At 30.8% G+C, this 26,652-nt stretch overlaps 2 protein-coding genes and 1 long non-coding RNA gene across 6 annotated transcripts in view; 1 reads left to right on the top strand and 2 right to left on the bottom strand.

Annotated features, from left to right (window-relative positions):
• LOC114324315 (protein LLP homolog) overlaps positions 1-26,652 on the bottom strand; it is a 191,166-nt gene that overhangs the window by 92,359 nt on the left and 72,155 nt on the right. The window lies entirely within an intron of this gene.
• LOC114324312 (epidermal growth factor-like protein 7) overlaps positions 1-26,652 on the bottom strand; it is a 635,750-nt gene that overhangs the window by 82,237 nt on the left and 526,861 nt on the right. The gene's annotated exons all lie outside the window — the stretch shown is intronic.
• Positions 7,034-8,864, top strand: LOC126891796 (uncharacterized). Of its 2 annotated transcripts, none has more exons than XR_007700571.1 (2): positions 7,034-7,108; positions 8,755-8,864. It is a non-coding gene; the product is annotated as an uncharacterized LOC126891796 (long non-coding RNA). The 2 variants fall into 2 exon arrangements; XR_007700570.1 differs by lacking the exon at positions 7,034-7,108 and adding an exon at positions 8,196-8,254.

The raw sequence follows: 26,652 nt of genomic DNA on the forward strand, positions 1-26,652 counted from the left end.
AACTGGATATGGAACTGGATAATATTAGAAAACTGATATTATAATATGTAAGCACTACGAGCCTAGTAGGCCCATGGCTTGATGTACTATTCTTTTCCACTCCCTTTTGTCAGTCGCTTTTGTTTCCCAGTTCCTTAAGTTAATTCTTCTCATATCTTCTCTAACTGCATTACTCCATCGTGACCTCGGTCTTCCTCTTCGTCTTTTCCCTGCCAATGCACTAGATAGTACCATTCTGTGAATTCTAGATGGAATCATCCTCTGCACATGGCCCAACCATCTAAGTCTTTGCGCCTTAATTACTGCTAGTATGTTAGGATCTTGATAGAGCTCAGTTAGTTCCTTATTTGTTCTTCTTACCCATTGTCCATTTAAGTTTTTCCCACCGAAGATTTTGCGCAGCATTTTCCTCTCCCAAACTAATAACAACTCTTGATGTTTTTTGTTGTGACCCATGTTTCAGAAGCATACGTTACTATCGGCCTTATTACGGTCTTGTAAGTTCTTAGTTTTGCTCTTCGTGATATATGTTTACTTCTTAACAACCCATTAAAAGCAAATATAGCGCGGTTGTCCGACATAATTCTCTTTTGTATTTTTTCTTCACAGTTAGGATCTCTTGTGAAGACAGTTCTTAAGTACTCAAATCTCTCAACTTCTTCGAATTTATACTGTGTTCCCTTCGCTGTTGTCATTGTTATGTATTGCCCCCGAACGAATTGCTTATTTGTCCATTCCATATACTTTGTTTTTGCTTCATTTATATACAATCCTTTGGTTGCTGCCCTCTCCTCGAGTTTCATGAGTGTTTCTATAAGTTCTATTTTGCTCCTAGCCAAGATTACCAAATCGTCTGCGAATGCCAAGCACTGATGTTTTTTGTGGTAGATCAGACCTGTTCTATTAATGTTTGATTCCTGTATAACCTTTTCTAGTAATATGCTAAACATTATAGGCGATAATGGATCACCCTGTCGCAGTCCTTGTTTGACCTCAAAGCTTTCTGTTATAGTATTGTTTATCTTGACTTTATCATACTGATATATCATACTGATATTGTTTAAAAACACTAATAATATTGATATAAAATGTTAATCAATTTTATTTATTGTTATAAGAATCAAAGGTAAATATGATTAGGCGAATGAAGCCTTAGGTTTCGCAGTCAATATCCCAACCACGCACACATGTTGCAATCTATTTCAATACGGTTTATAGTACAAAATATACATTTAATATCAAAATAGTGGGATATATTTTTTTAGTTGAGGACACTTGGTCACATTGCATTGTTTCAGGATAAGGTGAAATATCTTCAATAAATGGAAAAATGCATGTATGTCATATATTATAATACTTTCTATACTCTTAATATGTAGTCTCGTATAAATTTGTAGTGACATGATTTTAAGTATAAGAACAAGAAGCTTGCAACAATTTTCAGAGAAAATAGAAAACTAAAACTATTTTAAAATGATTATTCGAAATAAAACATATGCAAATATTCACTGTATTTGCCATCTAGTGGAATAACTGTAAAATTAAGTCAGTAAAAAAGGTACATTAAGTTTAATTAAATTAAGTAAATCATCTTGTGTACTAAAATTAAGGTTCTAAAATTTTCATTTCAAAATGAAAATCGACAGGGGCAACAGTACCTATACTAAAATACACTCTGTATAGATAATTATGTCAATGTTAATAATACTGGATAGAGAATTGAATATCCTTTCAAATGAGCTAGCACACGCCCCTCTTCCCTATTTAAAAATAAGGGGTGGGGGAAATGGAAGGGAGGGGGTTGACAAATGACAGATATGTATGTACCGTAAAAACTGTGTTCCCCTTAGATCAAAAGTCGGGCTTTTATATTTATATGTTAAGTTCAATATAAATTTCACATAACTGAACTATCACTGTGTCCTCCATTTTGATTATTATTGTTCTCAACTAACGCTATTTTCAAAATTCTTGCTTTCCCATCCATCTTTAACGTAAATTATTAAAAAATATAAAACTATTTCTTTATTAACGCTAGTCTCCGATAAGGCTACCGTGATTTAATGCTGAGGTACTAAAATGTTATAAAATTAACAAACAGTACGAGCAAGAACAAAGAGTCCACATCTTCTTATAACTACAAGTGACTGAAACATCGAAACAATAATAATTCTTACTGTGTTATACAGAAAAAGGCAGTAGAAACGATTAATCTCATATTTATCGACAACACTGTATGGTCCTCACTTGATGAGCTGTAAGGAAATATACACGTAAAGTTGTCCTCACTTTGTGCGCATAACGAAAAAGTATATACAGTCTCACTTTAATAGCTGCGTATAATGGCCTCACTTGGGTGGCAATATACTTGAACAATACGGGGCACATATACGTAATTTTTTTTGTGTATACTCGTCATTTTTTAATTGCTATTTACTTGTCAAGGTCACTATGAAGAGTTGAAACGATTATGTCTACGTTTTCTACCGGTCCTCACTAAGTGCGCGTAATGTCAGGACCTCACTTTGATATCTGTGCATAAATATATATATATATATATATATATATATATATATATATATATATATTATTAATAAGGTATTTAATTAGATACTCCGAATTGATTAATATATAGAAACCTAAGACGCTTATAGAACTTCTCAGAAAGAAAGAGAAAAATATTAATTATATTTATTAAGTTAGTAGGATAAAGTTATTATATTCTATGTTAAAATATTTAATTATATATAATTCTATTATTAACAATAAAATAAATAATTAAAATTAAAAACAAATATAAATAAATAAATAATAATAAATAAATAATTTAAATTTATTTATTATTAATAAAATTAATTCTTATATAATATAGAAAATTAATAAAAAAAAAAAAAAACTAATTTTCTATTATATAAAATAATCTTTTTTTATTTTATATTTTATTTTTTTATTATTATTTTAAAAATTAATTGTTTATTGAATCAGTAAAAATAATTTCATTCTAAATTCTAATTTATGTTATTATTAAGTTTATATATTTTTTATTCATTAAAAGTTTTATTTTTAATGAAATATCAAATTTTTTTTATATTATAGTTTGTATATGGGATATTATTACATTTAAATATAGATGTATATATTTATTTATTTATTAATTTTAATTTAATTGATATATAAATTAATGAAAATTGAAGTATAATTTAAATTAATAATAAAAAAAAATATTTTAATAGTAATATTTAAATAAAAATAATTATTTTAAAATTTTAAATTGTAAAACTTAAAATAAAAAGAAAAATATAAATAGAAATACCAAAGAATAATAAAAATTATTTAAATTTATATTATAAAAAATTAACATATAAATATTTTATAGTAAATTATTTTAAGCTAATTTGTTATAAATATAAATTATATTGAGCAGCTGTGCCAGAAAATCTCAACAAAATCTCAATAGGTGATTATTAGTTATTTTTATAGTAAATAATAAATATTGAGATTTTGTTGAGATTTAAGCTAGATTATGGTAATTTATTAGTGTATATTATAGCAGGGGTAGTATACATTGAGATTTTGCTGAGACTTAAGCTAGACTATAGTAATCTATTAGTGTACATTATAGAGGGAGTAATGTATATTGAGATTTTGCTGAGATTTAAGCTAGATTATGGTAATTTATTAGTGTACATTATAGTGGGACAATGTATATTGAGATTTTGTTGAGATTTAAGCTAGATTATGGTAATTTATTAGTGTATATTATAGCAGGGGTAGTATACATTGAGATTTTGCTGAGACTTAAGCTAGACTATAGTAATCTATTAGTGTACATTATAGAGGGAGTAATGTATATTGAGATTTTGCTGAGATTTAAGCTAGATTATGGTAATTTATTAGTGTACATTATAGTGGGACAATGTATATTGAGATTTTGCTGAGATTTAAGCTAGATTATGGTAATTTATTAGTGTACATTATAGCGGGGATAATGTATATTAAGATTTTGTTGAGATTTAAGCTAGATTATGGTAATCTATTAGTATACATTATAGCGGGATAATGTATATTGAGATTTTGCTGAGACTTAAGCTAGACTATAGTAATTTATTAGTGTACATTATAGAGGGGGTAATGTATATTGAGATTTTGTTGAGATTTAAGCTAGATTATGGTAATTTATTAGTGTACATTATAGTGTAAATATTGTATTGAGATTTTGCTGAGATTTAAGCTAGATTATGGTAATTTATTAGTGTACATTATAGTGGGACAATGTATATTGAGATTTTGTTGAGATTTAAGCTAGATTATGGTAATTTATTAGTGTATATTATAGCAGGGGTAGTATACATTGAGATTTTGCTGAGACTTAAGCTAGACTATAGTAATCTATTAGCGTACATTATAGAGGGAGTAATGTATATTGAGATTTTGCTGAGATTTAAGCTAGATTATGGTAATTTATTAGTGTACATTATAGTGGGACAATGTATATTGAGATTTTGCTGAGATTTAAGCTAGATTATGGTAATTTATTAGTGTACATTATAGCGGGGATAATGTATATTAAGATTTTGTTGAGATTTAAGCTAGATTATGGTAATCTATTAGTGTACATTATAGCGGGATAATGTATATTGAGATTTTGCTGAAATTTAAGCTAGATTATGGTAATTTATTAGTGTACATTATAGAGGGGGTAATGTATATTGAGATTTTGTTGAGATTTAAGCTAGATTATGGTAATTTATTAGTGTACATTATAGTGTAAATATTGTATTGAGATTTTGCTGAGATTTAAGCTAGATTATGGTAATTTATTAGTGTACATTATAGCGGGATAATGTATATTGAGATTTTGCTGAAATTTAAGCTAGATTATGGTAATTTATTAGTGTACATTATAGAGGGGGTAATGTATATTGAGATTTTGTTGAGATTTAAGCTAGATTATGGTAATTTATTAGTGTACATTATAGTGTAAATATTGTATTGAGATTTTGCTGAGATTTAAGCTAGATTATGGTAATCTATTAGTGTACATTATAGCGGGATAATGTATATTGAGATTTTGCTGAGACTTAAGCTAGACTATAGTAATTTATTAGTGTACATTATAGAGGGGGTAATGTATATTGAGATTTTGTTGAGATTTAAGCTAGATTATGGTAATTTATTAGTGTACATTATAGTGGGACAATGTATATTGAGATTTTGCTGAAATTTAAGCTAGATTATGGTAATCTATTAGTTTACATTATAGTAGAAATATTGTATTGAGATTTTGTTGAGATTTAAGCTAGATTATGGTAATTTATTAGTGTATATTATAGCAGGGGTAGTATACATTGAGATTTTGCTGAGACTTAAGCTAGACTATAGTAATCTATTAGCGTACATTATAGAGGGAGTAATGTATATTGAGATTTTGTTGAGATTTAAGCTAGATTATGGTAATTTATTAGTGTACATTATAGCGGGGATAATGTATATTGAGATTTTGCTGAGATTTAAGCTAGATTAAGGTAATCTATTAGTGTACATTATAGCGGGGATAATGTATATTAAGATTTTGTTGAGATTTAAGCTAGATTATGGTAATCTATTAGTGTACATTATAGCGGGATAATGTATATTGAGATTTTGCTGAAATTTAAGCTAGATTATGGTAATTTATTAGTGTACATTATAGAGGGGGTAATGTATATTGAGATTTTGTTGAGATTTAAGCTAGATTATGGTAATTTATTAGTGTACATTATAGTGTAAATATTGTATTGAGATTTTGCTGAGATTTAAGCTAGATTAAGGTAATCTATTAGTGTACATTATAGAGGGAGTAATGTATATTGAGATTTTGTTGAGATTTAAGCTAGATTATGGTAATTTATTAGTGTATATTATAGAGGGAGTAATGTATATTGAGATTTTGTTGAGATTTAAGCTAGATTATGGTAATTTATTAGTGTACATTATAGTGGGACAATGTATATTGAGATTTTGCTGAAATTTAAGCTAGATTATGGTAATCTATTAGTGTACATTATAGTAGAAATATTGTATTGAGATTTTGTTGAGATTTAAGCTAGATTATGGTAATTTATTAGTGTACATTATAGCGGGGATAATGTATATTGAGATTTTGCTGAGATTTAAGCTAGATTAAGGTAATCTATTAGTGTACATTATAGAGGGAGTAATGTATATTGAGATTTTGCTGAGATTTAAGCTAGATTATGGTAATTTATTAGTGTACATTATAGAGGGAGTAATGTATATTGAGATTTTGCTGAGATTTAAGCTAGATTAAGGTAATTTATTAGTGTACATTATAGGGGGAGTAATGTATATTGAGATTTTGTTGAGATTTAAGCTAGATTAAGGTAATTTATTAGTGTACATTATAGAGGGAGTAATGTATATGGAGATTTTGTTGAGATTTAAGCTAGATTATGGTAATTTATTAGTGTACATTATAGGGGGAGTAATGTATATTGAGATTTTGTTGAGATTTAAGCTAGATTAAGGTAATTTATTAGTGTACATTATAGAGGGAGTAATGTATATGGAGATTTTGTTGAGATTTAAGCTAGATTATGGTAATTTATTAGTGTATATTATAGAGGGAGTAATGTATATTGAGATTTTGTTGAGATTTAAGCTAGATTATGGTAATTTATTAGTGTACATTATAGTGTAAATATTGTATTGAGATTTTGCTGAGATTTAAGCTAGATTATGGTAATTTATTAATGTATATTGAGATTTTGCTGAGATTTAAGCTAGATTAAGGTAATCTATTAGTGTACATTATAGTGGGGGTAATGTATATTGAGATTTTGCTGAGATTTAAGCTAGATTATGGTAATCTATTAGTGTACATTATAGTGGGATAATGTATATTAAGATTTTGTTGAGATTTAAGCTAGATTAAGGTAATCTATTAGTGTACATTATAGCGGGAGTAATGTATATTGAGATTTTGTTGAGATTTAAGCTAGATTAAGGTAATCTATTAGTGTACATTATAGTGGGGGTAATGTATATTGAGATTTTGCTGAGATTTAAGCTAGATTATGGTAATTTATTAGTGTACATTATAGTGGGGGTATGTATATTGAGATTTTGCTGAGATTTAAGCTAGATTAAGGTAATCTATTAGTGTACATTATAGCGGGAGTAATGTATATTGAGATTTTGTTGAGATTTAAGCTAGATTATGGTAATTTATTAGTGTACATTATAGCGGGGATAATGTATATTGAGATTTTGCTGAGATTTAAGCTAGATTATGGTAATCTATTAGTGTACATTATAGTGGGATAATGTATATTAAGATTTTGTTGAGATTTAAGCTAGATTATGGTAATTTATTAGTGTACATTATAGTGGGGGTAATGTATATTGAGATTTTGCTGAGATTTAAGCTAGATTATGGTAATTTATTAGTGTACATTATAGTGGGGTAATGTATATTGAGATTTTGTTGAGATTTAAGCTAGATTATGGTAATTTATTAGTGTACATTATAGCGGGAGTAATGTATATTGAGATTTTGTTGAGATTTAAGCTAGATTATGGTAATTTATTAGTGTACATTATAGCGGGGATAATGTATATTGAGATTTTGCTGAGATTTAAGCTAGATTAAGGTAATCTATTAGTGTACATTATAGAGGGAGTAATGTATATTGAGATTTTGTTGAGATTAAGTTAGATTATGGTAATTTATTAGTGTACATTATAGCGGGGATAATGTATATTGAGATTTTGCTAAGATTTAAGTTAGACTATAGTAATCTATTAGTGTACATTATAGTGGGAGTAATGTATATTGAGATTTTGCTAATATTTAAGCTAGATTATGGTAATTTATTAATGTATATTAAAGCGGGGATAATGTATATTGAGATTTTGCTGAGATTTAAGCTAGATTATGGTAATTTATTAGTGTACATTATAGCGGGGATAATGTATATTAAGATTTTGTTGAGATTTAAGCTAGATTATGGTAATCTATTAGTGTACATTATAGCGGGACAATGTATATTGAGATTTTGCTGAGATTTAAGCTAGATTATGGTAATTTATTAGTGTACATTATAGCTGGACAATGTATATTGAGATTTTGCTGAAATTTAAGCTAGATTATGGTAATTTATTAGTGTACATTATAGTGGGGGTAATGTATATTGAGATTTTGCTGAGATTTAAGCTAGATTATGGTAATTTATTAGTGTACATTATAGTGGGGGTAATGTATATTGAGATTTTGTTGAGATTTAAGCTAGATTATGGTAATTTATTAGTGTACATTATAGTGGGGGTAATGTATATTGAGATTTTGCTGAGATTTAAGCTAGATTAAGGTAATTTATTAGTATACATTATAGAGGGAGTAATGTATATTGAGATTTTGCTGAGATTTAAGCTAGATTATGGTAATTTATTAGTGTACATTATAGCAGGGATAATGTATATTGAGATTTTGCTGAGATTTAAGCTAGATTATGGTAATTTATTAGTGTACATTATAGCGGGACAATGTATATTGAGATTTTGCTGAAATTTAAGCTAGATTATGGTAATTTATTAGTGTACATTATAGCGGGACAATGTATATTGAGATTTTGCTGAAATTTAAGCTAGATTATGGTAATTTATTAGTGTACATTATAGTGGAAATATTGTATTGAGATTTTATTGACATTTAAGCTAGATTATGGTAATCTATTAGTGTACATTATAGTGGAGATATTGTATTGAGATTTTGCTGAGATTTAAGCTAGATTATGGTAATTTATTAGTGTACATTATAGCGGGGATAATGTATATTGAGATTTTGCTGAGATTTAAGCTAGATTAAGGTAATCTATTAGTGTACATTATAGTAAGAATAATGTATTGAGATTATGTTTTGATTTAAGTTAGGTAGGGTGGTTATTATTATATAATGTTTGTTTTTTATTTTATATATGAAAGTTTTATTTTAGCTTAAAAATTAAATTTTATTATTTATTATATGTAAATTTTATTTGAGAATAGATTGCAGTAGATAAATTTAATTATTAAAGAAATTTAGAATTAGAAATTTTAAATAATATTGACTTAATTTGTGCCAGCAGTTGCGGTTATACAAATAATATAATTTAATTTTATTTATATTAATTAAATATTTATTTATAATTATATAATAAAATTTATTAGGTGAAATTTTAAATTTTTATAAAATTATATTTTTAAATTGAAGTTAAGAAATTTAAATTTTAAACTAGGATTAGATACCCTATTATTTTAAATGTAAAATTTTTATTTAATTATTATTAGTTATAGTCTTTAAAATTAAAAATTTTGGCGGTATTTTAATCTTTTTAGAGGAACCTGTTTTTTAAATGATAATCCACGATTTTATTAACTTTTATTATTAATTTGTATATCGTCGTAATTAAATATTTTTTTAGAATTAAAATATTTAAAATTTTTATAAAAAAATTAATCAGATCAAGGTGCAGTTTATATAGAAGTAGAAATGGGTTACAATAAATTTATTTTTGAATTTTAAATATTAGTATTTAAATGAAATTGGATTTAAATGTAATATTAATTAATTAGTTAATATGATTTTGGCTCTAAGATATGTACATATTGCCCGTCGCTTTCATTTAATATGAAATAAGTCGTAACAAAGTAGATTTACTGGAAAGTGAATCTAGATTATCAAATTAGAGCTTGATAGAAGTATTTTAGTTACATTAAAAAGTTAATTGTGAAATTCAATTTAATTTGAAATAAAAAATTTATTTTATTTATATTTTTATTTATTTTAAAATAATAAAATATTTTTTAGTAAAAGTAAAAAAAAAATTTTATTTAATGATAGTTAATTAGTATTGTGAGAGAATATTTTATTTTTATAAAAGAAAAATTTATTTTTTGTACCTTGTGTATCAGGGGTTATTAATTAATAATTATATATTTATTATTTTCGAATTTAAAAGAGCTAAAAAATTAAAATTTTTATTGTAAAATAAATATTTTAAATAATTCTTTTGTAATGAAATGTTATTCGTTTTTAAATATATCTAATTTTTTAAGAAATAAATTAAATTTATTTATTAACAATATATTTATAATTAAATATTTTTATATTATTAATATTAAATATTTTTAGGGATGAGCTTAAAAATAAAATTTTATTAAAATTTAATTTTTAAATAAAAATTAGGATTAAAAATTTTCATATTTTAAAGTGTGTTATTATTTATTTTTATATATTATTATTTTTATTTTTTATAAATTTTATATTAAAATATAAATTTAAATTATTTAAATTTAGTAATGATGATAATATTAGTATTAAAAAATTGTATATTTAGTAAAAATATATAGGTTTAATAAAGGAATTCGGCAATATTTTTTTCACCTGTTTATTAAAAACATGTCTTTTTGTATTAAATATAAAGTCTCGCCTGCCCACTGATTAATGTCATTCTACCTGGTATAATGACGGATAAGTTATATTCGCGGTCGGAGGGACCGAGTCACAGACCGCCTAAGTCAAATATCTCACCTTTAGTACCATCCTTGTATTATAAGCTTTCTTTTGACACCTCATTTGTCATTCTACCTGGTATAATGACGGAGGAGTTATATTTGCGGTCGGAGGGACCGACGGAAAGACAGCCTAGGTCAAATATCTCACCGTTAGTACCATCCTTGGATTATATGCTTTCATTTGACACCTCATTTGTCATTCTACCTGGTATAATGATGGAGGAGTTATATTCGCGGTCGTAAAGACCGACGGACAGACCGCCAAGGTCAAATATCTCACCTTTAGTACCATCCTTGGATTATCAGCTTTCATTTGATACCTCATTTGTCATTCTAGCTGGTATATTGACGGAGGAGTTGTGGTTACAGACAGACGGACAGACGGACGTGGATAATACAAAGTTTTCACATTTTTTCAAAATTGGGTGAAAACAATAAAACATGATGCCAGACTGATTTCTTTATGAAAATAATATATACATTCTCAAATTGTCTATTTTTCGTTGTGAATAATATTGTATTCAACAGTGATGCCAAATTTCTGATGCCAAAATGACTGATAATGAAAGTGGGATATACGTTTTCATGTATATAACGGCAGCGACAAAACGGTAAAACACTGAACTAAATGTATATAATATTTTCACTGTACGATCATTTTGGACTCAAACATTTTATGGAATAAACTTATATAACTTAGTAAGAGGTAAACAAGGAAAGCTGATATATTAAAGTAACATCAAGGAATCAAATCTCTAACTACCGAGCTGATTAGACTTCTGGTAGCAAGTACAGGAATAAAGTTATTAAGGTAGTGTAAAGTGGCATCGATATACAGATGCCACTTTGCAAGACGATGCCAAATCGATGGTAAATGCATAATGTATCGATGCCAAATTGATAGTAGGATGTATATATATATATATATATATATATATATATATATATATATATATATATATATATATTGTTAAATTTCTTTTTGATATGAAAATTAAATTTTGATAATTATAAACAAAATTCAATTTAATATAAAATATTTTCAATTTTCTCAACCACGGGCATATAAATTTAAAACAACCTGTATACAACAAATTGTTATATGTAATTTTAAGAAGTGATTAGAATAAGCGTACGAAACTCGGAACAATGTGCTTAGATAAACAAAGTGAATGACGCGTACCATTATCGTTCTTCTCGGAAGGTCGATCATTAGCCTATGCTCAATAAAACTCAGTGAAATAGATGATAGTTCATTATCGTTTTTCGCGGAAGGTTTCGATCATTAGCCTATGCTAAATAAGACTCATTTGAAAGAGAGAATAGGTCATTAAAATTTGTAAATAGTTAGAAAGTATTTTAGAATGGGAATTAAATATTTTCTTTTGAAATCCATTAAGCATATTTAGAAAGATTAAAAATTGGTTTTGAGGAATATTACGAATGAGAGTTGGTGGTGGAAGATTGATTTGTGAATCTGGAAGGGATATTTAGAAAGTAGGGGAATGGATGACAAAGTGAGAGCAGAATGTTTTGAGCTGTCGAGAAGTGAAGTCGAGTAGTAGACGGTAGTGTACGGAGAGTGAGAAAGCCGGTAGTTCCGTGAGTGTGGAGTATCTATCGTGGAACGAGAAGTAGGCCAGGTCGAGAGTAAAAGAACCTCCTTGAGCCAAGAGTGTCCCGGTAGCTGATAGCAGTTTCGAAAAAGGTAGAACACAGCATCACGACCGAAGCAGGAACGAGAGCTATTCGAGCTAGTTTTTCAAAGGAGTACATTACTGGAAGCCAGGACGAGGTTTGATCGCAGCCAAGGATAGCAGGAACGGGTTTTGTGTGAGGACATTTTCAGTTCACCAGGAAAAGGTCAGTCTCATTTGTTTGGACATGAATGTATGGGTTTTTCGTATTAAATTCCACATAAAAATTGAATAACATAATCAATAATATCAGAAAAGCTTCATCAAACTTAAATAGAGTTGTTGCTAATAACTCCTAAGAGTTAAATGTTAATAAAAACTTTCAATTGAAAACCAAAAGGAAATAAGATTCCCATTTGTAAATGTTATGTTTTAAGAATAATAAGAAATAGCAAATATTAAGCAGTGATTGCTTTTTAAATAAAATAAAAAATATTTTGATTATAATTGTAACCCATATGTGTATTTTTTTTTACTCTTTTCTTTTCTATCCCGATTAGGAACCATTAAGAAATATTTAGAATCCACGAAAGTAAGTAATTAATTTATAATTCGCCCTGAGATTGAAAACATATTGATATGTGATCTGGTTAATTAATTAGATTAGTATTAATACATTGATTAAATTAAGTGACATATAAGAATATCATCTCATATCAATAATCAAGATCACATCAACTGTCGTCCAACGTGGAAAGCATTGTAAAGTATTTCTGGTGGCAAATTTGAAGGATAGAAAGAGTAAAGCCGGTATTTGAAAATTTATATGCCTGTGGTAAAAAGTGAGATACTTACATTTGATAACATAAAATTTTAGATCTCTTTAGGTACAAATTTTACATAACTGATTTAATATTTTATTTTTACGATATTTACATTTCATATATTTATTGACAATTTATAATATTTGGGTGAGAAAAAGTCGTCTTGGTAACATACTAGTAAAATTTCATATTTGGCGGGGACAGTACTTCTTGAAAACAAATGTCTGTGACAAGAAGCCAAAGCAAAGACAACAAAAAACAAAAAGAACATTCAGACCAAGAAGAGATTTTAGACACGACAATCATGGCATCAGAACAGCAAGAATTATCAGGAATAGATAAACTATTACAACTGATGCAACTCCAGTCACAAAGAATAGAACAAAAACTGGATGACAATCAACGAAAAGTGGATCGAAAAATGGATGAAACACAACAAGTAATGAAAGAAAATCAGGAGGAAACAAAACAAGCCATAGAAGAAAACAACAGAAATATAGAGAGTATTCAGAAGGAAATGGTTAAAAAAATAGAAGAGATTGCAGAAAAGAGCGAGACACAGGAGTTAGAGATTAAAGAAATCAAAATCAAAATAAAGGAGATAACGAATTGCCAGCAAAAGGAACTAGAAAATTTGGAAAATAAGTTGGAAAATGCTATCCAAGTAGACAGAGAAGAAGTGGAAAAAAGAATCACAGAAATAGAAAAACAAGTCACCGAAAATAGGACGCAACAGAATGTCGGAGAAAGAAGAGAAATGGTTATACATAGCACAGATGACGTGAAGATAAGGTTTGGCGGGGATGTAAGAAGATTACACCCAGTGCCGTTCATAAAGAGCCTGAAAAAGAAAACACAGCACATCGGAAATTTCGAAACAGCAAAAGAAACTATCAGAAACCATCTCAAATATGAAGCAAGCCTATGGTTCGATAGTAAAGAAGAAGAATTCGGCAATTGGCAACAATTTGAACAAAAATTTTTGAATTATTTCTGGGGAAAAGTCCAACAATTGGAAATTAACAAGGAATTGCAAAATGGGAAATACAATGATAGGATGGGTGTATCAGAAAGGACATATGCTTTGCAAATTTACAATAATGCAAAACATTTACAATATAATTACTCATCGGAACAATTAGTCGAACTGATTGCAAGACATTTCGAGGAAACGCTGGAAGACCATATCACATTGCAAAATTACAAAGACATAGATAGTTTATGCCAATTCCTACAAATAAGAGAATCACGTCTAAGAGAAAGAAAATCAAGAAGGTCGCGAGAAGATTACAGGCCCCGAGAAACACAGGAGTACAGAGATAGAAATGAAAATAGGAGGGACTATACAAGACGAGATTTTAATCCCAGAAGGGAAAACGAAAATAGAGACAACGGAAGAGGAAATTATGAACAAAGAAATAGGCAATGGAATGAGGACAGAAATCGAGAATACCAGAATAGAAACACCACACGCTCAAATCAAGAAAACAGAAATAATGGTAGACAAAATGAACAGGGATATCGAGAAAACCGAAACAGATCCGACAGACCAAGAGAAAATAGAAGAGAAGTAAATAATACCCAGACAGATGAATATGACGGAGAGAGACATTATGACGAAAATATAAACAACGATGAGCAACCGGCGTCTTTTCACGACGGCGCTCACTAAAAACCAAAAATCAAACAGGAATCTTTTGTCACCCCAAGGAGTTTATTAAATTGGCAGGAAACAACGAAAAGAAAAATGGAATTAATTTAAAATTTGTGGATGGATTTATCAACGAGAAACCAATTAAAATTATGATAGACACTGGATCTGAAATAACATTGGTCAACAGAAAACTAATAGAAGAAGTTAACTTAACAAATTTAATTTATAAAATACCTAGGGTAAATTTAGTGGGCGCAAACAAACGGACATTGGCAACTATAAATGAAGGCATACGAGTAATGGTACGACTGGGCAAGAATATGTATGCACTACAATGTGTAATAATGCCAAACATGTCACATGACATGATAGTAGGAGTGGACGAATTGGCAGAAAAACATGTAGTGATAGATTTTAAAAATAATACGATGAAACTAACAGAAGAAAAAGAAAAAAAACAGGACAAGGAACATGAGAAACAAAATACGGACGAATCAGGTAAAGAACAAACAGTGGAAATGAATTTGGCAGCGAAGCAAGGACAAAGAAGAAAAAGGAGAAAAGGTCAGAAAAAGATAAAAGAAAATGAAACCTGTGGCTCCTCAAAAGAAGAGTTGAGCCCAGAAGAAGAAAATTTGAGAGTATCAGAAACAAAGGAAACCTGGGATTCCTCAAAAGAAGAGACGGGCTCAGGAGAAGAAGAAATAAAGCTAAAAAATGAAAGTGAAAAGAATATGATTGAAACAGTGGTATTTGAAGAGGAGGTATATGCAAACGAGGATGCAGAATGCACGGTAAACATGTGTGAAGAATCTGAGAAAAAAGACAGAAAATTGATATGTGGAGAAGGGAAAGAAAAAGAATTGCGGTTGATGTTAAGAAACTACGAAAATTTGATCAATGAGGAAAACAGAGTGGCTAAAAAGTACGAACATTCATTTGAGGTGAAAAACTTGGGAAATTTTCGATCAAAGACTTACCCGATTCCATACAAGTATCGACAAGAGGTGAAAGAAGAAATAAATAAAATGTTGGAAGATCAAATCATCGAAAGATGTGATTCACCGTATGTTAACCCGATTGTGATAGTAAAGAAAAGCAGTGGAGAATTGAGATTATGTTTAGATGCCAGGAATATCAACCAGCACACTGTATCACAATATGAATCACCTCTAAACATCGAGGCCATTTTTGGAAGAATCACCGGGTCACACATATTTTCGAAAATTGACTTAAAACACAGTTTTTGGTTGATACCGTTAGCTGAAAAGTGTAGAAACTACACCGCTTTTTCTATTGATGGTATTGTCTACCGGTTTAAGGTAGTGCCGTTTGGATTGCAGAGTGCTTGTGCTGCACTCGTCCGAGCTCTACATACCATTTTGAATCGCCACGAAGATTTCATAGTTCATTATATCGATGATTTATTAATTTTTTCACAAGATACTCAGAGTCATCTGAGACACATAGAAATAATTCTGCAAGAATTGGACACAGCGGGATTGAAATTAAACATTGAAAAATGTCAATTTTTTCAAAAAGAAGTCATTTATTTGGGTTTTCAATTGGAGACCAAAACAGTAAGATTATCCGAAGACAGAGTCAAGCTCATAGATGAATACCCAAGACCAACGAATTTGAAAACATTGAGAGGTTTTCTTGGCACGATTAATTATTTTAAAAAACTGATTCCCGATTTGAGCCAAAAGGAAATCCCTCTGATAAAGTTGCTTAAAAAAGGAATAAAATGGAATTGGAAAGAAGAACAGGAGGAAGCTTTCGAAACATTAAAACGAGAATTCGCAAAAGGAACGAAAATATACCACCCCATTTACAATTTACCTTTTATACTCCGAACTGATGCGTCCATACAAAAATTTGCAGGAGTTCTGTCTCAAATACAAAACGACCAAGAAGTGCCGATATGTTTTATATCGCGAGTGACTAAAACACATGAGAGAAAATATAGTGTTACAGAATTGGAGTTTGCCAGTGTACTATATTGCGTAAACAAATTGAGGTTTTACTTATTGGGAGCAAAATTCACAATCGAAACAGACCATGCAGCTTTAGTACATATCATGAAGAATAGATTAGTAAATAATAGAATACATAGAGGCATTCTATTATTACAGGAGTATGATTTTGAGTTCCGATATATAAAAGGAAAAGACAACATAATAGCCGACGCTCTAACACGGGATGAGGACACGGGAAAAAAGGAAACAATTACTCTACAGGTGGGACTAAATAGATTAATACAAGAAGAAGGGATATATTCGTTAAATGAGATAAGGACAAACCAAGAAGACCTAGAGGAAAGAGAGAAAAGAAGAGCGGAAGTAGAAAATGACATATATTTTAAGAGAATAGACGGAAAGGAACTATATTTAGTGACACAGACATTGGCCGAAAAGATAATAAAGAAATTACATGAGGACAATGGGCATATCGGTAGCAGAAAAGTTTGGCTCGTTTTTAGGGAAAATTACATCAGCCGACAGGATTACCGCATTGCAAAGGAAATTACCCAGAAGTGCGATGTATGTCAAAAATATAAGAGTCGGAATTTCAAAAACGAAAATGTTGCCAAAAATATTGAAGCCCGAAACAAACTAGACATTGTAGCAATAGATATGTTAAGCGATCTAATTATGACCACTAAAAGGAACAAACATATTCTGGTAATGGTGGATGTGTTTTCAAAATACGTAAAATTATATAGTTGCCGCACCACAAAGGGGGAGGAAATATTAAGAAAAATCGACAATTTTATAGCCATAGTAGGAACACCAAAAAAGATTCTACTGGACAATGCAACGTATTTCCGAAATGATCGTTTCAAGGGACAACTTCGAGAACGAGGAATAGAGACAAATTTTGTCAGCATCAGGCATCCACAGAGTAATCCTTCGGAACGATTCATACAGGAAGTGACGAAATTTCTTCGCATTGCAACAGATGGTCAACATCGCCACTGGGACAGGAAAATGGCGGATATAGAAAGGCATCTAAATACAATTCCGAGCACAGTAACAAAAGAGACCCCAGAATACATCATGAAGGGTGTATTGCCGATAAGGCCATGGGAAGACCAAGAGCCAAAAGAATATCAACAGGTGATTGAAACCGTACAGAGAAGATTACGGCGAAGCAACGAAAAATATATCCAAAGACAGGAACAAAATAGAAAAAGAAGACCAGTGACTTTCCAAAAGGGTGAAAAAGTACTCGTGAGGGCATTACGAGTATCAAATCTTCCTGGGGGCATTTGCGCAAAGTTGATGCCTGTTTTCGAAGGCCCGTACATCGTGAATAATGAAAATGGGATAAATAGTTATGAGTTGAGGCATAGGAACTCGGAAAAGATCCGAGGAATTTATAATATTCACGATGTATACAAATATCACGAATAAAAGACAGAATTACATGAAGTAGATAGTAAGTTAGGATATAAGACGTAGATTAAAGTAAGGAAATATACAGGGAGTTGGTTTTGCCTCGAGAAAATTTATTTAAAAATGCAGATAAATTTTATCGAATACAAGGCGGGGATTTGTTATATTTCTTTTTGATATGAAAATTAAATTTTGATAATTATAAACAAAATTCAATTTAATATAAAATATTTTCAATTTTCTCAACCACGGGCATATAAATTTAAAACAACCTGTATACAACAAATTGTTATATGTAATTTTAAGAAGTGATTAGAATAAGCGTACGAAACTCGGAACAATGTGCTTAGATAAACAAAGTGAATGACGCGTACCATTATCGTTCTTCTCGGAAGGTCGATCATTAGGCTATGCTCAATAAAACTCAGTGAAATAGATGATAGTTCATTATCGTTTTTCGCGGAAGGTTTCGATCATTGGCCTATGCTAAATAAGACTCATTTGAAAGAGAGAATAGGTCATTAAAATTTGTAAATAGTTAGAAAGTATTTTAGAATGGGAATTAAATATTTTCTTTTGAAATCCATTAAGCATATTTAGAAAGATTAAAAATTGGTTTTGAGGAATATTACGAATGAGAGTTGGTGGTGGAAGATTGATTTGTGAATCTGGAAGGGATATTTAGAAAGTAGGGGAATGGATGACAAAGTGAGAGCAGAATGTTTTGAGCTGTCGAGAAGTGAAGTCGAGTAGTAGACGGTAGTGTACGGAGAGTGAGAAAGCCGGTAGTTCCGTGAGTGTGGAGTATCTATCGTGGAACGAGAAGTAGGCCAGGTCGAGAGTAAAAGAACCTCCTTGAGCCAAGAGTGTCCCGGTAGCTGATAGCAGTTTCGAAAAAGGTAGAACACAGCATCACGACCGAAGCAGGAACGAGAGCTATTCGAGCTAGTTTTTCAAAGGAGTACATTACTGGAAGCCAGGACGAGGTTTGATCGCAGCCAAGGATAGCAGGAACGGGTTTTGTGTGAGGACATTTTCAGTTCACCAGGAAAAGGTCAGTCTCATTTGTTTGGACATGAATGTATGGGTTTTTCGTATTAAATTCCACATAAAAATTGAATAACATAATCAATAATATCAGAAAAGCTTCATCAAACTTAAATAGAGTTGTTGCTAATAACTCCTAAGAGTTAAATGTTAATAAAAACTTTCAATTGAAAACCAAAAGGAAATAAGATTCCCATTTGTAAATGTTATGTTTTAAGAATAATAAGAAATAGCAAATATTAAGCAGTGATTGCTTTTTAAATAAAATAAAAAATATTTTGATTATAATTGTAACCCATATGTGTATTTTTTTTTTACTCTTTTCTTTTCTATCCCGATTAGGAACCATTAAGAAATATTTAGAATCCACGAAAGTAAGTAATTAATTTATAATTCGCCCTGAGATTGAAAACATATTGATATGTGATCTGGTTAATTAATTAGATTAGTATTAATACATTGATTAAATTAAGTGACATATAAGAATATCATCTCATATCAATAATCAAGATCACATCAATATATATATATATATATATATATATTGTTGTGATCTTGATTATTGATATGAGATAATATTTTTATATGTCATTTAATTTAATCAATGCATTAATAATAATCTAATTAATTTACCAGATCACATATCAATATGTTTTCAATCTCAGGGCTTTTTATAAAATTAATTACTTACATACGTGGCTTCTAAGTATTTCTTAATGGTTCCTAATCGGGATAGGAAAGAAAAGAGTAAAATAATAACACATATGGGTTACAATTGTAATCAAAATATTGTTTATTTTATTTAAATGGCAATCACTGCTTAATATTTGCTATATCTTATTATTCTTAAACATAACATTTATACATGGGAATCTTATTTCCTTTTGATTTCCAAATTGAAAGTTTTTATTAACATTTAACTATTATGATTTATCAGCAACAATTCTATTTAAGTTTGATGAAGCTTTTCTGATATTATTGATTATGTTTTTTCAATTTTAAATGTGGTATTTACTACGAAAAACCCATACATTCATGTCCAAACAAATGAGACTGACCTTTTTCTGGTGCACTGAGAATGTCTTCACACAAGACCCGTTTCCTGCTATCCTTGGCTGCAATCAAAACCTCGTCCTGGCGTCCAGTAATGTTCTCCTCTGAAACTAGCTCGTATAGCTCTCGTTTCCTGCTTCTGTCGTGATGCTGTGTTCTACCTTTTTCGAAACTGCAATCAGCTACCGGGAACTCTTGGCTCAAGGAGGTTCTTTTACTCTCAACCTGGCCTACCTCTCGTTCTACGATAGATACTCCACACTCACGGAACTACACCGGCTTTCTCACTCTCCGTACACTACCGTCTACTACTCGACTTCACTTCTCGACAGCTCAAAACATTCTGATCTCTATTTGTCATTCATTCCCCTACTTTCTAAATATCCCTTCCAGATTCACAAATCAAACTTCCACCACCAACTCTCATTCGCAGTATTCCTCAAAACCAATTTTTAAACTTTCTAAATATGCTTAATGGATTTCAAAGAAAATAGTTAATTCCCATTCTAAAATTACTTTCTACTATATACAAATTTTAATGACCTATTCTCTATTTCCACTTAGTCTTAATTAGCATCGGCTAATGACCGATCCTTCCGCGAACAACGATAATGACCTATTAACGATTTCACTTGAGTCTTATTTAATCACTTCTTAAAATTAAATATAACAATTTGTTGTATACAGGTTGTTCTAAATTTATATGCCCGTGGTTGAGACAATTGAAAATATTTTATATTAAATTGAATTTTGTTTATAATTATCAAATTTTAATTTTCATATCAAATAGAAATATAACAAATCCCCGCCTTGTATTCGATAAAATTTATCTGCATTTTTAAATAAATTTTCTCGAGGCAAAACCAACTCCCTGTATATTTCCTTACTTTAATCTACGTCTTATATCCTAACTTACTATCTACTTCATGTAATTCTGTCTTTTATTCGTGATATTTGTATACATCGTGAATATTATAAATTCCTCGGATCTTTTCCGAGTTCCTGTGCCTCAACTCATAACTATTTATCCCATTTTCATTATTCACGATGTACGGGCCTTCGAAAACAGGCATCAACTTTGCGCAAATGCCGCCAGGAAGATTTGATACTCGTAATGCCCTCACGAGTACTTTTTCACCCTTTTGGAAAGTCACTGGTCTTCTTTTTCTATTTTGTTCCTGTCTTTGGATATATTTTTCGTTGCTTCGCCGTAATCTTCTCTGTACGGTTTCAATCACCTGTTGATATTCTTTTGGCTCTTGGTCTTCCCATGGCCTTATCGGCATTACACCCTTCATGATGTATTCTGGGGTCTCCTGTGTTACTGTGCTCGGAATTGTATTTAGATACCTTTCTATTTCCGCCATTTTCCTGTCCCAGTGGCGATGTTGACCATCTGTTGCAATGCGAAGAAATTTCGTCACTTCCTGTATGAATCGTTCCGAAGGATTACTCTGTGGATGCCTGATGCTGACAAAATTTGTCTCTATTCCTCGTTCTCGAAGTTGTCCCTTGAAACGATCATTTCGGAAATACGTTGCATTGTCCAGTAGAATCTTTTTTGGTGTTCCTACTATGGCTATAAAATTGTCTATTTTTCTTAATATTTCTTCCCCCTTTGTGGTGCGGCAACTATATAATTTTACGTATTTTGAAAACACATCCACCATTACCAGAATATGTTTGTTCCTTTTAGTGGTCATAATTAGATCGCTTAACATATCTATTGCTACAATGTCTAGTTTGTTTCGGGCTTCAATATTTTTGGCAACATTTTCGTTTTTGAAATTCCGACTCTTATATTTTTGACATACATCGCACTTCTGGGTAATTTCCTTTGCAATGCGGTAATCCTGTCGGCTTATGTAATTTTCCCTAAAAACGAGCCAAACTTTTCTGCTACCGATATGCCCATTGTCCTCATGTAATTTCTTTATTATCTTTTCGGCCAATGTCTGTGTCACTAAATATAGTTCCTTTCCGTCTATTCTCTTAAAATATATGTTATTTTCTACTTCCGCTCTTCTTTTTTCTCTTTCCTCTAGGTCTTCCTGGTTTGTCCTTATCTCATTTAACGAATATATCCCTTCTTCTTGTATTAATCTATTTAGTCCCACCTGTAGAGTAATTGTTTCCTTTTTTCCGGTGTCCTCATCCCGTGTTAGAGCGTCGGCTATTATGTTGTCTTTCCCTTTTATATATCGGAACTCAAAATCATACTCCTGTAATAATAGAATGCCTCTATGTATTCTATTATTTACTAATCTATTCTTCATGATATGTACTAAAGCTGCATGGTCTGTTTCGATTGTGAATTTTGCTCCCAATAAGTAAAACCTCAATTTGTTTACGCAATATAGTACACTGGCAAACTCCAATTCTGTAACACTATATTTTCTCTCATGTGTTTTAGTCACTCGAGATATAAAACATATCGGCACTTCTTGGTCGTTTTGTATTTGAGACAGAACTCCTGCAAATTTTTGTATGGACGCATCAGTTCGGAGTATAAAAGGTAAATTGTAAATGGGGTGGTATATTTTCGTTCCTTTTGCGAATTCTCGTTTTAATGTTTCGAAAGCTTCCTCCTGTTCTTCTTTCCAATTCCATTTTATTCCTTTTTTAAGCAATTTTATCAGAGGGATTTCCTTTTGGCTCAAATCGGGAATCAGCTTTTTAAAATAATTTATCGTGCCAAGAAAACCTCTCAATGTTTTCAAATTCGTTGGTCTTGGGTATTCATCTATGAGCTTGACTCTGTCTTCGGCTAATCTTACTGTTTTGGTGTCCAATTGAAAACCCAAATAAATGACTTCTTTTTGAAAAAATTGACATTTTTCAATGTTTAATTTCAAACCCGCTGTGTCCAATTCTTTCAGAATTATTTCTATGTGTTCCAGATGACTCTGAGTATCTTGTGAAAAAATTAATAAATCATCGATATAATGAACTATGAAATCTTCATGGGGATTCAAAATGGTATGTAGAGCTCGGACGAGTGCAGCACAAGCACTCTGCAATCCAAATGGCACTACCTTAAACCGGTAGACAATACCATCAATAGAAAAAGCGGTGTAGTTTCTACACTTTTCAGCTAACGGTATCAACCAAAAACTGTGTTTTAAGTCAATTTTCGAAAATATGTGTGACCCGGTGATTCTTCCAAAAATGGCCTCGATGTTTAGAGGTGATTCATATTGTGATACAGTGTGCTGGTTGATATTCCTGGCATCTAAACATAATCTCAATTCTCCATTGCTTTTCTTTACTATCACAATCGGGTTAACATACGGTGAATCACATCTTTCGATGATTTGATCTTCCAACATTTTATTTATTTCTTCTTTCACCTCTTGTCGATACTTGTATGGAATCGGGTAAGTCTTTGATCGAAAATTTCCCAAGTTTTTCACCTCAAATGAATGTTCGTACTTTTTCGCCACTCTGTTTTCCTCATTGATCAAATTTTCGTAGTTTCTTAACATCAACCGCAATTCTTTTTCTTTCCCTTCTCCACATATCAATTTTCTGTCTTTTTTTTCAGATTCTTCACACATGTTTACCGTGCATTCTGCATCCTCGTTTGCATATACCTCCTCTTCAAATACTACTGTTTCAATCATATTCTTTTCACTTTCATTTTTTAGCTTTATTTCTTCTTCTCCTGAGCTCGTCTCTTCTTTTGAGGAATCCCAGGTTTCCTTTGTTTCTGATACTCTCAAACTTTCTTCTTCTGGGCTCAACTCTTCTTTTGAGGAGCCACAGGTTTCATTTTCTTTTATCCTTTTCCGACCTTTTCTCCTTTTTTTTCTTTGTCCTTGCTTCGCTGCCAAATTCATTTCCACTGTTTGTTCTTTACCTGATTCGTCCGTATTTTGTTTCTCATGTTCCTTGTCCTGTTCTTTTTCTTTTTCTTCTGTTAGTTTCATCGTATTATTTTTAAAATCTATCACTACATGTTTTTCTGCCAATTCGTCAACTCCTACTATCATGTCATGTGACATATTTGGCATTATTACACATTGTAGTGCATACATATTCTTACCCAGTCGTACCATTACTCGTATGCCTTCATTTATAGTTGCCAATGTCCGTTTGTTTGCGCCCACTAAATTTACCCTAGGTATTTTGTAAATTAAATTTGTTAAGTTAACTTCTTCTATTAGTTTTCTGTTGACCAATGTTATTTCAGATCCAGTGTCTATCATAATTTTAATTGGTTTCTCGTTGATAAATCCATCCACAAATTTTAAATTAACTCCATTTTTCTTTTCGTTGTTTCCTGCCAATTTAATAAACTCCTTGGGGTGACAAAAGATTCCTGTTTGATTTTTGGTTTTTAGTGAGCGCCGTCGTGAAAAGACGCCGGTTGCTCATCGTTGTTTATATTTTCGTCATACTGTCTCTCTCCGTCATATTCATCTGTCTGGGTATTATTTACTTCTCTTCTATTTTCTCTTGGTCTGTCGGATCTGTTTCGGTTTTCTCGATATCCCTGTTCATTTTGTCTACCATTATTTCTGTTTTCTTGATTTGAGCGTGTGGTGTTTCTATTCTGGTATTCTCGATTTCTATCCTCATTCCATTGCCTATTTCTTTGTTCATAATTTCCTCTTCCGTTGTCTCTATTTTCGTTTTCCCTTCTGCGATTAAAATCTCGTCTTGTATAGTCCCTCCTATTTTGATTTCTATCTCTGTAATCTTGTGTTTCTCGGGGCCTGTAATCTTCTCGCGACCTTCTTGATTTTCTTTCTCTTAGACGTGATTCTCTTATTTGTAGGAATTGGCATAAACTATCTATGTCTTTGTAATTTTGCAATGTGATATGGTCTTCCAGCGTTTCCTCGAAATGTCTTGCAATCAGTTCGACTAATTGTTCCGATGAGTAATTATATTGTAAATGTTTTGCATTATTGTAAATTTGCAAAGCATATGTCCTTTCTGATACACCCATCCTATCATTGTATTTCCCATTTTGCAATTCCTTGTTAATTTCCAATTGTTGGACCTTTCCCCAGAAATAATTCAAAAATTTTTGTTCAAATTGTTGCCAATTGCCGAATTCTTCTTCTTTACTATCGAACCATAGGCTTGCTTCATATTTGAGATGGTTTCTAATAGTTTCTTTTGCTGTTTCGAAATTTCCGATGTGTTGTATTTTCTTTTTCAGGCTATTTATGAACGGCACTGGGTGTAATCTTCTTACATCCCCGCCAAACCTTATCTTCACGTCATCTGTGCTATGTATAACCATTTCTCTTCTTTCTCCGACATTTTGTTGAGTATTGATTTCCGCAATCTTTCTTTCCACTTCTTCTATGTCTGCTTGAATAGCGTTTTGCAACTTGTTTTCCAAACTTTCCATTTCTTTTTTCTGGCAATTCGTTATCTCCTTTATTTTATTTTGAATTTTCATTTCTTGTTCTTTCATCTCGTTTTTCATTGTTGTCAAACATCCTTTTACTTCCTTTTCATACTTTCCTATGCGTTCCTCCATTTTCTTGTTGTTCTCTTCTATTGCTTGTTTCATTTTTTGTTGTGTTTCATCCATTTTTTGATCCAATTTTTGTTGTGTTTCATCCATTTTTTGTTGTGTTTCATCCATTTTCTGATCCATTTTTTGTTGTGATTCATCCATTTTCTTTGATGTTTCTTCCTGATTTTTATCCATTGTCCTTTTCGCTTCATCCATTGCTAGTTTTGTTTCTCTTTGATTGTCATCCAGTTTTTGTGACTGGAGTTGCATCAGTTGTAATAGTTTATCTATTCCTGATAATTCTTGCTGTTCTGATGCCATGATTGTCGTGTCTAAAATATCTTCTTGGTCTGAATGTTCTTTTTGTTTTTTGTTGTCCTTGCTTTGACTTCTTGTCACAGACATTTGTTTTCAAGAAGTACTGTCCCCGCCAAATATGAAATTTTACTAGTATGTTACCAAGACGACTTTTTCTCACCCAAATATTATAAATTGTCAATAAATATATCAAATGTAATATCGTAAAAATAAAATATTAAATCAGTTATGTAAAATTTGTACCTAAAGAGATCTAAAATTTTATGTTATCAAATGTAAGTATCTCACTTTTTACCACAGGCATATAAATTTTCAAATACCGGCTTTACTCTTTCTATCCTTCAAATTTGCCACTAGAAATACTTTACAATGCCCTCCACGTTGGACGACAGTTGTTGTGATCTTGATTATTGATATGAGATAATATTTTTATATGTCATTTAATTTAATCAATGCATTAATAATAATCTAATTAATTTACCAGATCACATATCAATATGTTTTCAATCTCAGGGCTTTTTATAAAATTAATTACTTACATACGTGGCTTCTAAGTATTTCTTAATGGTTCCTAATCGGGATAGGAAAGAAAAGAGTAAAATAATAACACATATGGGTTACAATTGTAATCAAAATATTGTTTATTTTATTTAAATGGCAATCACTGCTTAATATTTGCTATATCTTATTA

This window comes from Diabrotica virgifera, chromosome 9 (genome assembly GCF_917563875.1).
Source record: "Diabrotica virgifera virgifera chromosome 9, PGI_DIABVI_V3a".
In the NCBI taxonomy this organism is placed as follows: domain Eukaryota; kingdom Metazoa; phylum Arthropoda; class Insecta; order Coleoptera; family Chrysomelidae; genus Diabrotica; species Diabrotica virgifera.